The following is a 16,426-nucleotide window of genomic DNA, read 5'->3' on the forward strand; positions in this document are numbered from 1 at the left end:
AATTTAAATGATAGTTCTTCAAAAATGCATGGCATAGATGGTGACATTATGCAGAGAGATAATTAAGAAAGTATTTAGCAGGAAGGCTCTGGGTTCAGGGCTCTGTTAGACAAGTGTACAGACCAGCTCCATTTTACAAGTGATTGACCCCTTTTATGCCCCTTTCTGTCTGTTCTTCCTTTGTTCCTCCCTCATCCCCTTCCCCTGCACATTCCCACATCAGTTTACATAGCTCCAAAGAGCCCCTGCAACACCCTGGACCCTCAGATTTGTATCTTTATCATCTGCAAGCTTCTGGTTTACCTGCAGTTTCTTGATAGCCCATCAATCAGTGCTACTGACCAGGTTGGTTTCCAGTTATTGTCTCCCTTACATTTGTCTGTTTTGTTTATTATTTTCCCCTTCTTCTTATCATACCGTTTTGACAAGGTCCTTGATCACATAATCTTACAGAAATAAATGTTCCCACATTCTACATACCAGCTTTGGTTCTCCTTATTACCTCTCTTATCATTTGTTGATCATGCTTCTGTCTTGATATGTTTGTTTGTGGCTTCCCTCTTTTCTTATTATCCCCTTTTGCATTAAAAAGATCTCTGACCAGATACAGAAGGAAAGGAGAGAGCAGGCACTCTGTCTTTCCACATATCCTTACACTTGGACTCCCAAAAATTTCTCTTCAATTAACATGATGTCTTCCCCTTAGCAGAGCAGTGATCAGCTGTACAAGCAAGTGAAATCACAGAATGGCTGAGGTTGGAGGACACCTCTGGAGATCACATATTCCCACTCCCTGCTCAAAGAGGTTCAGCTAGGGCAGGCTGCTCAGATCCGCACCTTCACAACTTCCTTGGACAACCTCTTCCAGTGCACAACCATCTTCACAGTGTGGTTTCCACCCTGTCCCCTCACACCCACACCTCCCTCCCCGCCCCCCCGATATTTAAATGGAATTTCTTGCATTTCTGTTTTTGCCCATTTCTTCTTCTTCTCTTACTGGGTACCAGAGTTCTCCTTTGTCTTCTTTACACCGTGTCATTAGGTATTTATACACATTCATAAGATCCCCCTAAATCTTCTCCAGGATGAGCAGTTCCAGTTCCCTCAGCCTCTCTCACAGATGCTCTAGTCGGTTAAAAATATTTCTGGCCCATAATGGAGTATCCTACTGTCATGGTAGAGAAGCATCCTACTGTCATGGTAGAGTAGTAGTGATATTCTGTGTTCAGCAAATAATTTTTTTTAGTGTCTTTTACACCACCAGAGCAAGGGGAGACTAACGCAGGGGTATAGAAGTTAAAACCTCAAAAAAGTAAAAGTTAGGGAAATTTTCATTTTAATCCACAAGTGATTAAACATACTGAGCCAATTACTGGTGCTGAAATACCACACTTGAGTTTTACCCTGCTTGAAAAAAATATATCAGTATGTTCCAGAGTTCAGTCTGAAAACTGTAATTCTAAGCCTGGACCAGTTAGTTACTTTTCATGATGATCTCTGAAGGCAGAAACAAATACATTTTTGTCCTTGTTAGTTTGGATTCTCACATCTCTCCCATATAACTTTATATATTTTTTTAATGTTACTGAAAACTCGGTTTAGGTCGCCTGATACTCTGTGCTGAAATCCAAGGGAAACTGGGAAAGATAAGCAGCATTTCTTCATCAGCCTGTGAAACAAGTGTCAGGGCCCTGTGTGCAACCACAGGTCTCACTGGCCTTGCCCAGCCTGCCCAGGAGCTTCTCCCACCCCTGCTCATGGCCCAGGTTCCCCTTCAGCTCAGTTCAAGCCCTGCTCCTGAACTGGTCCCTCTCTTACCTGGGGCCACCGGACACAGGGATGTGGTGGTGGCCCCAGGTGAGACTGATTGGGTTCACAGAGGCCATGGCTGTTCTCAGGGCCCTGGCAGCAAGTGCAACTAATTAGACTAACCACACGTGCAAAGCATGTATAAAAAATAGCTGTTTTTTAAAAAAAGAAATTGGGATGCGATGCTCAGTAAATTGGTCGTTTTCTTAGGTTTTTTATATATTCTGTGGGATTACACAATCCAATGTGGAGCCTTCTGAATGTTATGCAGTGTATTGCCCACATGGCCAAGCATACAGACCACAAATGGATCAGCAGACAGCCAAGGACTTCCAGCTAGATCTGTTGATACCTCAGGTACAGCAGTAGGGCTGAAAGTTAAAACTGGTAAACTCCAGGAAACTTGCTATATTCCTTCTATTCATTGCCTTTTCCTTGGGGTGTCTGTATAATAAAAGGGAAAAGTAGTCTCCCTATAACTGAATCTGCTGTGACTAGAACTGAAGAGCAACTTCAAGTTTCTAGTTAAACAAAAAAAAAAAAGTAAGCATTAATATCGACTCCTCATATGGGATTAAATTCTTAACTCTAGTGCACAAAGGACTGACTGTCTAAGAGCAGAAATTGATTTTTCTCTTTACTGGAAGTAGTCAAACTGAAAGTTTTTTTTGGAGTTTATGCTAAGTGTGTGTGTGAGAGAGAGAGGCTAGAGAAGGCAATGCTAGCTCGTTACTGCAGTTATGGGAAAAAAGGAAAGCTAATGATGTAGCAAATGTCTACGAACAGTTCTGTAACTTAATCTGCAGGATAACTGGGAATTCAGTGTGGAATAATCATGCTGGTAATGTCAATGTCTCTATAATTTAGCTCTAAAAAGAAAGTTTTGTAGCAATCACTTTCTTTTTCTCACATAATAGTAACCTAGCTATTTTCAAAAGCCAAGTAAACACTTGAATGTTGGTGCAAATGTAAAACTAGAGAAGACTGAAATGATTTTGTCCACAATGTTTGATTTAACGAACTCAAAATTTTTCTTTCAGAAGGGCTGAGTCAGTACACTTTATGATCATACTCCTATTCCAACATTTAAAGCATGCTGAAAATAGGGTCTCCATACTTCCTTGTAAAACTAGTGGTGATGGCATTTTAAGCATCCATATTCAAATTCTCCAAAGACTTTAGCCTGCAAATGTAAATACACTGTTAATAATTAAATTGCTTGGATAACTGAAAAAATAAAATAGTGTCTGAATATAAACTCAGTCATCATGTTTGAACATTGTTTACTTACGAAGTCATGCAGAATTTTTTTTTTCCTTTGGTTAGATTGAGAAATTTCTTTCCACCATCCTCAACAAAACAGGACACAACTACCTCTGAAAAGCACGTGGACATAAATTGAGTAAATAATTGCCTGGCATTTGAAGAAGGTAAACAATTAGTAAAACTAATTATATGTGATATTCAAGAAGCCAGAGATATCTGATTATAAAATCAACAAAAAATAAGTGTATCCCTACCCATATTTTCACATTTTAAATTATTCTAGATGAAAAAGTAGATTTCAAAATGAGAGCATTTCCAAGCAAACTAAATATATTTTAAAATGTCAAAATTAATTTTTTAAACTACTTTAAATTCTTTCCACAACACACATGTATTTTTTTCATAATTAGCATGATTCTGATAGATGGTTTACTTTTGATAATCTGTGGAGGTTTTTAATGGAAAACAGTCCTTTGGAAAAATTTCTTCCTTTTATTCTCCTGTGGTTTCAGGTGTTAAGTGTAGGATATATTTAAGTACACTGTAATTATCAATCTACTTCTGACCTCTTCACTCAGTCCCTCTTCTGTAATGTTTGTTCTTTAGCAGTACCACTCTTAAAAGCTGCTTTGGCTAGCTGTTAGTTTATTTTTCTTTATCAGCAGCTGAACAAATTTCTTCCTCCTCTCCAGATGAGGATTGTGTAAAATATAAACTATACACATGTGCTCCTTTATATGCTTATGAAGACTTTACAAAGATAATGAGAAGATCTAAGTAGGCCTCAAAGTAGATATATGTTTGGGTTTGTTTTTGGTTTTTAAAAAAAGATTGGCAACTATAAATTGTGAAACAGACTAGGGAAAGTTTCATAAATCGAGTTTGATGTTACTGTCAGTTTTAAAGTATTATCTCATGAATTATCAGAATACCTTTAATTGAAATGCAGATTGGTAGTAGAAGAAAAATTCGTTGTATGTTTTCTCCCCAAAGCATACACTGTTTAATCATATTATTTAGGTAATCTGGATATCAAACTAGGGGAAATGTAATGGTATTTTTAAAAATCCAGAGGATTTGATATAACATCTCATATGCAGGTGATCCTCATAGAAGTTGGTTGTGTTATAAATTAGAGATTTGCCTTTGATGGAGATCTAAATGAATAGGGAAGAGCTACCAGAATAATTACACAGTAAGGGTGTTCACAAGCAGGAGCATATGTATTGGTAGCTCCACCTACAATTAAAGCTTGTGGCAAATCAGCCAATCTAAACACACAAAAGACTAAATTAAACTCCACTTCTTCCTAAAATCATATCCCTATGATTTATTTTTCCTATGCCATGAAGTTGATTAAATTCATGATTTGATACTAGAATACCTCTGCTTTCAGTACCATGAAACAAGCCAGATTTGTAATAGTAACAATTTCAATAATGATTATGTGCAAATTGTTGATAAATTTGTAGTCTTATGTCATGGAAAGATGATATTTCTGGCTTATGACCAGTTTCTGAAATTGCTTAGAACTATTATGTGCCATTACATTTTCAACTGGCTTTCCTCATTTTCATTTGAGATTTCACCATATTTTCCCCAGAACATAGTTCTTTTATCACAAGATTCAATGGTAAATTCCCAGTGAAGAGCAGTGAGAAGAAGTATAAGGATAATTTGGTACAAAATTTGTTCTCAGAAGAGTTAAGAAATCTTTGTGTCTTTGTGGCTTTAAAGGGTATTTGAAACTGGACATTTCTCTCATTAGTCAAAGAAAATTAGATCAGATCTAAGACTTCCAGTCATGAGCAGAAAACAGAGAGAACTACCCTGAAATCAAACAGAGTAGTGTCTAATAATGAAATACTTTTCTTGCTATTATCAGGTGTTGCTTGACTGTGAAGTTCACCACTTTCTGCTTCATTGGATGGACATTACTTACCTTGTGTGGCCTATAAGAGTTCTGTGAATGTGGTAGGAAAGGAGACAATTCATTATGAAGCACAAGGCTGTCAGTAGAATCAGTGTCTAACTTAAGTTTTGTCTCGAGTGTTCTTGTTAGCCGATGAGAGCATTCTAAAGTGACATTAAATATCCTATTCCTATGAAGGCAAGAGCTATCATTTGAATGGGAGACATTTAATCCACAAACAGATCAAAGATGCAAAATCTGAATTCTACAAAAACTAGAAGTGTCACAAACTTCAGGCTTCCTGACATCCAGATTTTATGGCTTCTTTTAGTTGATTAAACTTTTTGAATATATCACGTACCGATGTTTCTAAAACTTTCTTTTTTTTACAGAGGAAACAAATATGCTACTTTTATTTTTTTTTCCTCCTCACAAATACAGTCTTGGAAAAACAATAAATGCAGAGAGAAACCTAAAAGTATTTCTTGTATTTTGTAAGTCATCAGAAGAAAATAATTTGTGAAACAGCAGTGTAATGGTCTTTACTGTCACTCAGAAGAGATTCTCTTCTTTCAGGCTAAGTGTTTGGTCCTTGAGAAAAATTATCTTGACTCCTGGTAAGACCATCTGTACTTGTAGTTCTGTTTTCTCTCTACTCTTAAAATTCTTTGGTTGTCAGCCTGTTCAAATATTACTTTAAAAATAGTAAAAAAATAATAGCTCGTATGTCCATAGTCATATGTAGCCTAGCGACTCAGTAAATGTAGTACTGAGTTAACCTAATAAGGGAGGCCACAAGGCTTTTTGGACTTTTTAAAAGTTGCTTTGGTCTGTCTGGAGCTATGTTTTATCTTACTTAGCTGTAACAAAAATTATCTAATGTCCAGGTTTCTGTTATTTACTTTGTTTTAGCTGTTGCACAATTGTCACATAAAGCTTATTACTGTAAATAGTTTTTTAACCCATAGATAGTAGTAACAAGTATTTCTTCTGTACAGAATGAACTATCTGTGACCCTTGAACAATATGCAGTGTAGTGGAGTATTCTCCATGGTGTGACAGCAGAAGCCTTGAAAATACTGGCACAAGATAATACTGGAGCTCCTGAGGTGTAAATAACCAATGGTCACTTACCGATTATTGAATGATGCAACTTTGGGAACTGCAATAAAAACAGCAAAAGCAGTTTTAGTGGTAATAAAAAACCCTAAGAACCAGTATCCAAAATGTGTCAAACACATGATATATGGTAAATTTGCATGGAACTGTGCACCAGCGAAGAAAGTACAAGTTATTTTTCTATGTTTGATAACATGCTGCGAGTGGACCTAAGAATGAGGGAAAAGAAACTATGAACACTGTAGTCTTCCTAGAAAAGGATTTGGAGTAACAATGACCTTTTCTACACCCTCCCTGAGGGAACCCATTTACCCAGAAGGTCAGAGGAAAGCTAAGCATAATACAAGAGAAAAGCGTATCATTTGTAACTGCTGCGGAGGTACACTAATATTATCTAAAAAAATATTCTACTCAGTCATTGAAAATGACTTTTACCCGTTGTCAAATAAGTTTGAGACCTGTGACCTCATGGCTAAACCCTTTAGTGACAAATTACTTATTTGTATCTTAACTTTTAATTCCACGGTTTTGTGACTAAGTCAAGTTCCCAGGTGCAGTCTGAGTCTCCTAATTATTAACTACTTTAGAAAATTAATAGAGTGTTCATTATCTACTCCATTCTGGGAGGATCAGAGGACACCAAACAATTATCTGTACAAATATGTGCATCATCATCTTATGCTAAATTCTTGGCTATACCTTTGAAACTCAGGTAAGGGTAACTACACAGCTGCAGATCCTATTTTTATGCTTCACTAAGTATTAAAAAAATTAGGAATTTTCAAGTAGAGAGGAAATACTTTGTTTTCCTTACTCAGCGGTTTACACCTAATAATTTAAAGATTTATTCCAAAATAAAATCCAGAAGAGAAACCAATTTTTCAGGCTACAGAAAGCTAGCTTGAATAGCAGCCCAGAAGGCCAATCGTATCTTGGGCTGCACCAAAAGAAGTTCAGCAGGCAGAGGGAGATGATTCTGATCTAGTTGCAGATGTCCCTGCTCATGGCAGGGAGTTGGACTAGGTGACCTTTGAAGGTCCCTTCCAACCCAGATTATTCTGTGATTCTATGATTCTATGAATAATTTAGTATTTGTCTGTTTCATTTATCATAACATAAGGTCTTTTATGTGTTAGGAGTGACATGTCATTTAGAAATGTGATCCATACAAAAAACAAATCAAATCAAAACAAAACAAAAAATAATTTGCTCAAAGAAGAAATTGTGTTGCCTATAGGGAAAAAAAAATGGTAATTATCTGCCTGCAGACAATAAAGATGTCTGTCTTTAGGAAACAGCTTTTCTAAATTTAAATTGCGTTATTGAAGGTAACTGACTGTTTACCTTGCCTGCCATTTGAAGCTAGGTCTGCACATCTTACATCTAAGCCCTTAGAAATTAAAGGGTGCAGCAGCCTCCAGGTGACTACAGTAGGAAAGGTGCTTATAATTCTCTGGTACCGTGTGAGACTCAAGATTGTCAAATCTTTTCCTCTCCTGTTTTTTAAAGTTTGGTTTGAATATGTGAAAAAGAATTTGGATAGAGTATGTGAAATGGCCATTTGGAGTACTGCAGGAGCATATAGAAGATTGAAAAGCCTGTCTCTAATGCATTCAGGCAAGGAGAGAGGCACATAATTTGAGAAGGTATGTATTAGCAAAGATTATAAACACTTCAGAAATCTTTTTAATGTAACATTTTTTATCATATTCATTGGACATGTCTTCCCCAAAACATACAATCATTTCATCACACTTCTTCAGTAACTATAGCTTTTCTGTGATAATCCTAAATTAGCTGTATAGGTGGGCCTTCTGTACTCTGACAATAATTTCTGTGAAGATCAGATAGACTGCAACCTTGTAACTGCAGACATTCCTATGGAAAAAGATCATACTCTCTCTTGATATTTAATCAAGAAATGATATTTAATTCACTTTCCACCAAAGGCTTATCCATCCACTCCAGCACAACACAGACTTCAAAACAGCAGGTAATTTGTTGAATTACAGTACATGCTGTCTCTTTGTTCTATGAGAATCCATTAAGATCAATTAGTACTTCTATTTCCATAGAGCCTTTCATAACCACTTTCTCAAAATACTTTGCAAAGATTAATATTGCACATTTTAATGTCACTTATAAATCATTATTTTGTAATTATTACTTGCTAAAGAATCCATAACAGTCTAAAAATTAGGATCTGAATTGTCTTGGAGCAAATAACATAGAACATTCATTGAGGATACTAAATAAGATAATTTCACAAAGCCTTGGTCAAATGATTTCTTCCTCCCATCAAGACCAAAGGTGCTGGTGGAAACATCTGGTTAAATTTGCATCAACTGTCTGAGAGGAGGGTGAGAATGAGTAACTAATTCAATTAATAAGTTCAGTTGATTTCACTTTTCATACCACATACCTGAGCACATGTGGATTTTTTGATGGGTTTGGAGTGGGGTTTTGTTGGTTGTTGGTTGGTTTCTATTTGCTTGTTTTTAAGGGCAGGCATGTTTAGGTACTATAATGCTTTAATATTTTATGAAAGCTTCACTCAGTTGTCACACCTGAAAAATGCAATGAAAAGCCAAGACTTTCTTCACCTTCAGTAACTGTAAAAATTTGAATTCTTGCTTGAATTCTTTACTTGTTGGTAAATATTCTCTTTCCAAAAATGGTGTACATCAGAAGCAAAAGACTGCTGAAGGGACTTTTTTTACATTTCTTTCACAATTAACTCTATTACAGCTCTCTAATACTACCAGTGAACTTGTTATATGAGAGGTTAAATATTTTCATTGCAAAATTCAGATACAGACACAATGATATAACACGATACATATTAGAAAAATGAGAATATACACAAACAAATACAGAGGGAAAAAGCATTTTTAACCAATAATCTCATGGAATACTGTAGTTTGTCACATGTTTGTCTGAGTTTCTCATTTTGATGAATTCAGAAAAATAAAATACAGTACCTAATACATCTGTATTTTTCATTAGATGCTTAGCAGGCACATGCTCATAATTTATATTTAGAAAGTTCTGTGAAATACTATATATGTATAAAAATATTAATGTATCTTCACCCTTCTCATTGGTTTAAGATTCACAATTAAGCTACACAGCTGCAGTATATATATGAAGCTTGAATATTCTTTTTTTAAATGGTGGATGCTGACCCTTATGCAGAAGTACTTTTGTTGGTCTGAAAGGGGGAAATATTAAGACAACTTGTATGTTCCTTGAAAATTCTTAAGCTTTCTTTCTGTAAAAAAATATGGATAGATGGACTTGTAACCACATGAGATTAATTAACCGTACTAAAATTCAGTTGTGTTGGCTACGTCAATTTTAGTAGATTTTGGCTTAAAATTAGTAAAGAGACAACTAAATTTATAACTTGATGTTGCTAGTCTTGTCTCTGTTATAAGATTTTAAAGGTACTATATCCACGTATTAATATTAGACTAATTTCCTCACTTTCTACAGTCTGTATAACTTTTGAAAATAAAACTCACACAGGAATTTCAAGACCAGTCAGCAATGCTCATAATCCTCACTGGTTTAACAGTAAAACAGTTGGTGACTTCAATAGGAACACAGTTTGATAATATGCATTTTTCAGTCCCCCTTTCCCAACTAAATCCTGAATCCTTTTAGATAGCTGTTTCTGTAAACAGTATGACTGTAAGCTCTATACGTCAAATTTAAGTGTATCTGCCATCTGACCTACTCATCTAAAAATCTACTGCAAGTAAAAGAGCCTTCTGATTAATAATTTAAGGGAGTGTTTAGAGAAAACTATTCTGTTTGTTTCTAAAGGATCAATGATAAGAAAGGGACAGGTAATTTAGATTGCCTCTGGCAATGAGAAGTGCAATATAAAGCACTGCAATCTTAAAGAAATACATTTTAAAAGCTAAAATATTGTAACCATTTTACTGCTTAAATTTTCACACAACTTCTGTGGGTACTCTAAAAAAATGTAGTCTTTTTTTCAGGCAAGTCCGTCAAAATGTAAATGATTACTAACAACAGCACGAAGCCCGTGAGAAAAAAAAAAGTGGAACACACAACCGCATTGAACAACTGTGGCTCATGAAAATAATGTTCAAAAACATGCTAGTTGCTCCACAAAGTTTTTTTCTGCTGCCTTGCAATTTGTATAATGAATATCTTCTAGTAGTGTAAGATATTAATTTTTTAATTCTCTAGGTATTTACATTGACCTTACTGAGGTAAAATTTACAAAAGCAGTGGAATATGTGGAATTTGAAGAATTCAATAAGTCTTGCAGTTTTAGATCAGTAGAGGCCGTTCTGGTTCTCCGAGGTCTAAAATGACAGAACCAAGAGATAGCTAGCTACATCGAAAAACAAACATAACTGGTTTTTTCTTTCTTTCTTTTTTTTTTTTTTCCTTCTCCTTATTTTACTGTCTTTCTCAATTAATTGTCCCTGGCTATATTTTTTTCTTCAGTGATTTGTCAAGCTTCTCAATGCCATATGGAATCTAACATTTTAATTTAGTTTAAGTAAGTTTAATGAACTAACAAATTGTGAGTAAACCTGGGATGATGTCAGTGGTTTGGGGTCTTGTTTTATTGCTTTTCTTAACCTGTTTTAACCCCTGTTTGACGATAACGGGCATTCTCCTCACTCTCAAAATATGAATGAATTACGAGAATTATTTTCATCAACTGTATTCACCTCAGTTTGAAAAAGATCTGTGCAATTTTAAGTAGCCAGTAAATGCGTTTGCCTTAAAGAGTAAGGAATTGTAGCATCTCTCTTAGCATTGGTCGTAGCATCTGTCTGGGCATTTGAAAGTCAGAAGTGTCATTTTAAACTGCTTCTTAGTTTATCACTTTTATTTCTGTGTGATGCCTTTCTAAAGGTTTGCTTATTAGAGTTAACTTTGTATGATAGATTTTATGAGTTGTAAACCATTTTCAGCAATCAATTTTTTATTTTAAATCCAAGTCATTTCAGATGACTGTGAAGGACTAAAATATAGTCATGCTATAGGTACAAATTATAACCTGTTTTTCACTGGCCCTTGCAATAGATTGGCATTCACTGAAAGAACTGTTCAGCCTTTGTTCACTTGCTTTAGGTTGCAAGCATTCACTTTTCCTGCTCCAATTCCATCCAAAGAAAACTGATATAAGATAAAAAGGCTGCCACTGAAACATGTGATTGCAGAGTATATAGGGCAGTCTGTTATAGCCAAAGCAGACAGAGGGATTGTGAATCTGGTCTTCTACAGGGAATTTCTACTGTAGATTGCACCCCTGTTCTTCTGTTACTTCATTTTTATTTCTCTAAAATACTTCTGTGTTCTTCAGAAGGAACACTGTTTGCAGAGAGGCAATCCCCCATCAAAACAAAACAAGCCTTCTGCAGGCTGTTTACATATGAAAGGGGCAAAAAAGTTACATATCTTTATGAATAATATAAATGGCTTTCATATAAGTGCTTTCTTCAGGGTGTTTCTCTGTCTTTGTATATTTGCGTATCTAATATTTTATGAATTAATACACTTCTAACAGCTACAAAAGTACTGGTTTGGATGACTCAACTTCTGTTTCAGCACAACATTTGTTTCTATGGTTGTAACATGAAATGTCTTGAACGTATGAGTTTGTGCAATCTATAGATTAAAATGTCAAAAATCAGCGTGAAGAGATAATAATTTAAATAAATCAGCTTATTTTTGTTTCAGCTACTTTTTTATCTGCTTCCTATTTTTACCACTTCAACTACTACGTAAAGACTTAACAGAACTTTAACTTTTATATAATAATTTTCAGTATCCGTCTGTAATTATTTCCACTCAGAAGATTAAATAACTCCACAAATTGTAATTATTTCCACTCAGAAGATTAAATTAACTCCACAAATTGGTGCTATTTTTCTACACATTCACATGCACATACACAGCTGCTATAGCTAGCAACCCCTTAAAGAAACAGTCCCTGAAAAAAATTTGAAAAGAAAAAAAATAAACTTAGAGGGGTTTATATTAGATAAAATATTTTAATGTCAATATTATATAATTTCGAAGTAGTTCTAAAAATACAGTGTTGTGCTGTCACCTACTAATCTTATTTGCAAGGTAAATTATTTAAATCAGAATACCATATCTTTATTACAGAGGTTACGATTACCTGTTTGCTATCCATTAAACAATGAAATTTGATTTTCATAGTCCACAATGTTAAATTCCTATGCAGAACTGTTTATTACAGAACACACTGGCAACATGCTTGTGTTTCTGTTGATAAAATTAGAATGCTGTACACATCATAAAGACCTGTCTGAGAGTTATGATAGGAATATTGAATTTAGCTGATTGCTACATTCTCACTTTATAAGCAGCAGGAAATCTTTAATTTCCAGAAAGTGTAAGAGTTGTACTTAGATTTAAGGAGAAATATTCTGTGATGCTTTACATAATATAATTGGTGGCAATTTTTTTTTTTCCTGCTAAAGGAAAATAATTAAAACATTAAGAGATTTACACATCTCACTAGGAGACAAATCTTGTTTTGAAAACTGTTCAGAATAGTTAGATCTTATAGTTTCACAAATATTAAAACACAGTCCATGCTACATTTTTTGGTTTTGTTTTGTTTGTTTGTTTGTTTGTGGGTTTTTTGTTTGTTTGGGTTTCTTTTTTGGTCTGGGTTGGGTTGGTTGGTTGGCTGGTTGTGGTTTTGCTTTTTTTTTTTTTTTTGGTTGGTTGTTGTTGTTTTGTTTGGTTTTTAAAATCTGCTCCAGCTTGATTTCTTCATATTTACCAAAACCACAGAGCAGACTCTGTATAATATCCCAGTCCTACCAGAGCTACTAAATCAGCCTTTGCTGCTGTTTGCATGGGCTTTTACTGTTGCTTTTATATAGATCAGACTTTGCTTTGCTTCAAGGCTCTTCACCTGGAATGAAGGAGATGGTCAGACACAGGCAGGAAAGAATCTGACGTTCATGAAAATCAATATTTTCTTCCATGTGACTTGTTAAGTGAAGTGGGATGACACTGTTTATTGAATGTTGAACATAATTCCTCCTTCATCATGCACCTCCCATTATAGGCCACGGCAGCACCTGCAGCACAGCCTGATATTTTCCCCTTTTAAAATCACGGAACATAAACAAATGGTAATGTATCTAACTCATCCTCATTCGGCATGGCTGGCAACAGGTTCAGAAGTTGCAAGACAATATTATGCAAGACTTACCAGATGTTTAAGTAGTGCTTTCTTTCTGTGTCCTTTCAGAATTTTCCTGAGCTGTGAGTATTTTGAGTGCCTCATGTAGCTTCCTGTTTCCACCGTAAAGTTTATTGGCCACTTGGCTGTCAGAGTTGTTGCTGTTACTTCACCCTGCAGACATCATTCCAACTGCAGCTTTGTGCCTTCTTTTCAGCTCCTCTCATTGTAGAGAAAAAAAAAAAAAAGAAATTTAATCAGTGTCTGTATGCAGAAAAGATGCTCCTAATTCCAAAGCTTACTCTGAAGAGCTGAAAGTAAATCCTGTGTTAGTAGTGTCAACCTGAGCACTAGATATTTTATTTTTCCAGGGAAAACTGGCATTCATTAGAGGCCAAAATAGCAAATGAGACAACTAAAGTAGCAAGGATCAACTCTTGTTTAGACTGTTGAGAATATGAAAAAAGGGACTGAGCTGAACCAGTACTGAAAGTGAGTTTGTATTCACAAATAAATAGGGTCTCTATGCAGATGCAAATGGTGCATTTTTTTTTCCAAATGGAGATGTCCAGAGCCTAAAATTTCTGTTACAAAGAATCACAATAACTACAAAGTTATGTGCCATTATAGTCCTGAATTGTTTGTCCTAACTATTAAGTTCTGGTCACCTAATAATAAAATATCTTCTATGGCCATCTCTGTTAGTCCATCTGACATCAGTTCCTGAAGGGAAGCCAAAGGTCGCAGTCCAGCTGAGAAGAATTCAAGGATGCCTGAGCATCTGAGGCTCCACTTCCACACTGGAAGACTTCAGAAGAAAAATTATCATAGATTTTTTTTTTTTCTTTTTAATAACATTTTCACATGGATTAAAAAAATAACATTTGAAATGGCTAAATTGGACATCACTGATGTTTTTTGCCTAACATGACTTAAGTATTAGAAATCCACAGATTTCTGTAAAACAGACTGACAGCTTAAGCCACTGTTTTGGTGAATTTGCTCTACAAAAAACCCACAAATAACAACAACAAAAAATCCCAACAGCAATCAACAACCAAAAATAATTAAGCACACAGGGGAATAGACAGCAGGGTCTTGGCAATGTTATTCTCTTATTGTTCATCCTGCCAAATAAATTCAGGCTTGAGGGATTTTGGATTTGTATCAAATATTTGGAGACAATCCTGTCCATTTCCTCACTGCATCTGATTTTCCACATGTTACCAAATAGGGCATAAAATCTGAGAATTCCTCTCTCACAGGGAGATTTGTTAGGGCTTGCAAATTAGAAATGGTGAGAACATGAATGATTTAGTTGCTTCTGAAAGCAATATTGCCTGAATCAAAAAGAATATTTAAATATACCTAGCAAAATGAGTTTCATTTAAAAAGGTTTAATGTAAGTAATCAGATATTGGAAGCAGTCTGGAGATCTTGCTACTAAAATGCAGAACTGATGTTATGCATTTCTGTATAGAAACTCATATAAAGGTCATACCAACAAAAGCAACGATACTAAATAGAACTGAGCTGCAAGTGGTGTAGTCCTGAAATATTAGAATGACGCTTTTATCTGCTACTCCCTCAATATTAAAATATTGTACTATAAACAAATAGATTGACAAATGGAGGCTAGTGCAGATTTTGGCAGTCTTCTGACTGAACAAGACAGCTTGTCTTGAAGTTATTATTAAGCTATTTTGATCTGCATTTTGGTTTTTAAGTTCAAAGGCACCAAACGCATGGGGAAGACACTCATTTTTATTACTTGTATAAAACTAAATAAAATATTATTTCAGGTGAGAATAAAATTAAGATGCTGGAGATAAAATTAATTTCTTCTGTTCTTGACTGGATGAAAGAGGTATGTCATCCAAATATACGCTTCTATACTTATATAAGAAGTTTTGTATTAATACAACTCCAAACTTGGCTGCCCAGCTAAGATTCTGGAAGATTGTCCAAATGCAATATTAGTTGCTGACTTAAGACAATTATGTTCAGCATTTAATGACAAGTCAAAACTACATAATTTCTACGTCATGAAATTATTTTAAAAGTGTTATTGTGCAAGATAATCAGTATGATGTAGCATGAGAACAAAAGAGGAACAGAAGTTTGAGTTGCCAAAAGCAAATATAGAAAATGAAATTTTCTCTGATGTGAATAGCTGTATTTTTTGGTAACCTGGCAAAGAAGTAAATAGCTTTCCATTTGTATGAAGATGGAAAGGTGAAGAATAGCTACTGTTGAGTCAAATAAAGATTTTCAATTAAAGGAAGGGCTTCATACATTAAAATGTATTCCTGTAGAGCAGGATATGAAATATCAAACGATTATAGCAGATATCAGGGGGTTTTATATGGTATGTGACTCAGCCATTAGTGCAGGAGGTGATTATAAATTCCTTGTTAGACAGAAAAATATAAGACTTGTTAAAGATTTTTGTTGCAGACAGGCAGATTTCTTTTTCATAATTAAAACATGTTTTTAAAACATTTTCTTAATATTTAATTTCAACTGTTTACTTGTCATATTAACTTGCACTCTAAAGAGAGCAATGGTATGTGTAGAAAGGTCAAGTATAAGACTTAACCACTTCCATGGTTCCATGGAAGAGCTAAAATCCAGTTGTCTCTTTCAAAATTATTACTGTTCTATACTTTCCAGTTTGAAGCATACCTAAATGTTTCTGTCTCTGCTGAAGTGAGGCCTTGGTGATCTATATAAAATAAGTAAAATTAAATAAATGAGGTAAAAGTAAATGAAGAACCACATTTTTTTTACAGAATAGTTCTCTGGTCAGGACATTCAGAATTCAGTTTCAAGAGTTTCTTCATAGTCAATTATAAATTTTTAATGTCTGGCAAATATATATTATAACATTCAAGGCTTTCATAATACAGATAATTTAGATGCTGTATGAATGGATCCCTTAAACTTACTTAATTCTGTATATTTGCTTTTGAGACCTTTGCTTTCATTCATGAAAGAAAGAGAAACAAAATCTTATAACAGTGTTGTCTCCTATAAAGCTTAGGCAGAGCCAGAAAACACGATTTTAAGTGCTCTAAGAAACTGCGGCATAGATTCACTTCACC

Source organism: Caloenas nicobarica, chromosome 4, assembly GCF_036013445.1.
Source record: "Caloenas nicobarica isolate bCalNic1 chromosome 4, bCalNic1.hap1, whole genome shotgun sequence".
In the NCBI taxonomy this organism is placed as follows: Eukaryota; Metazoa; Chordata; class Aves; order Columbiformes; family Columbidae; genus Caloenas; species Caloenas nicobarica.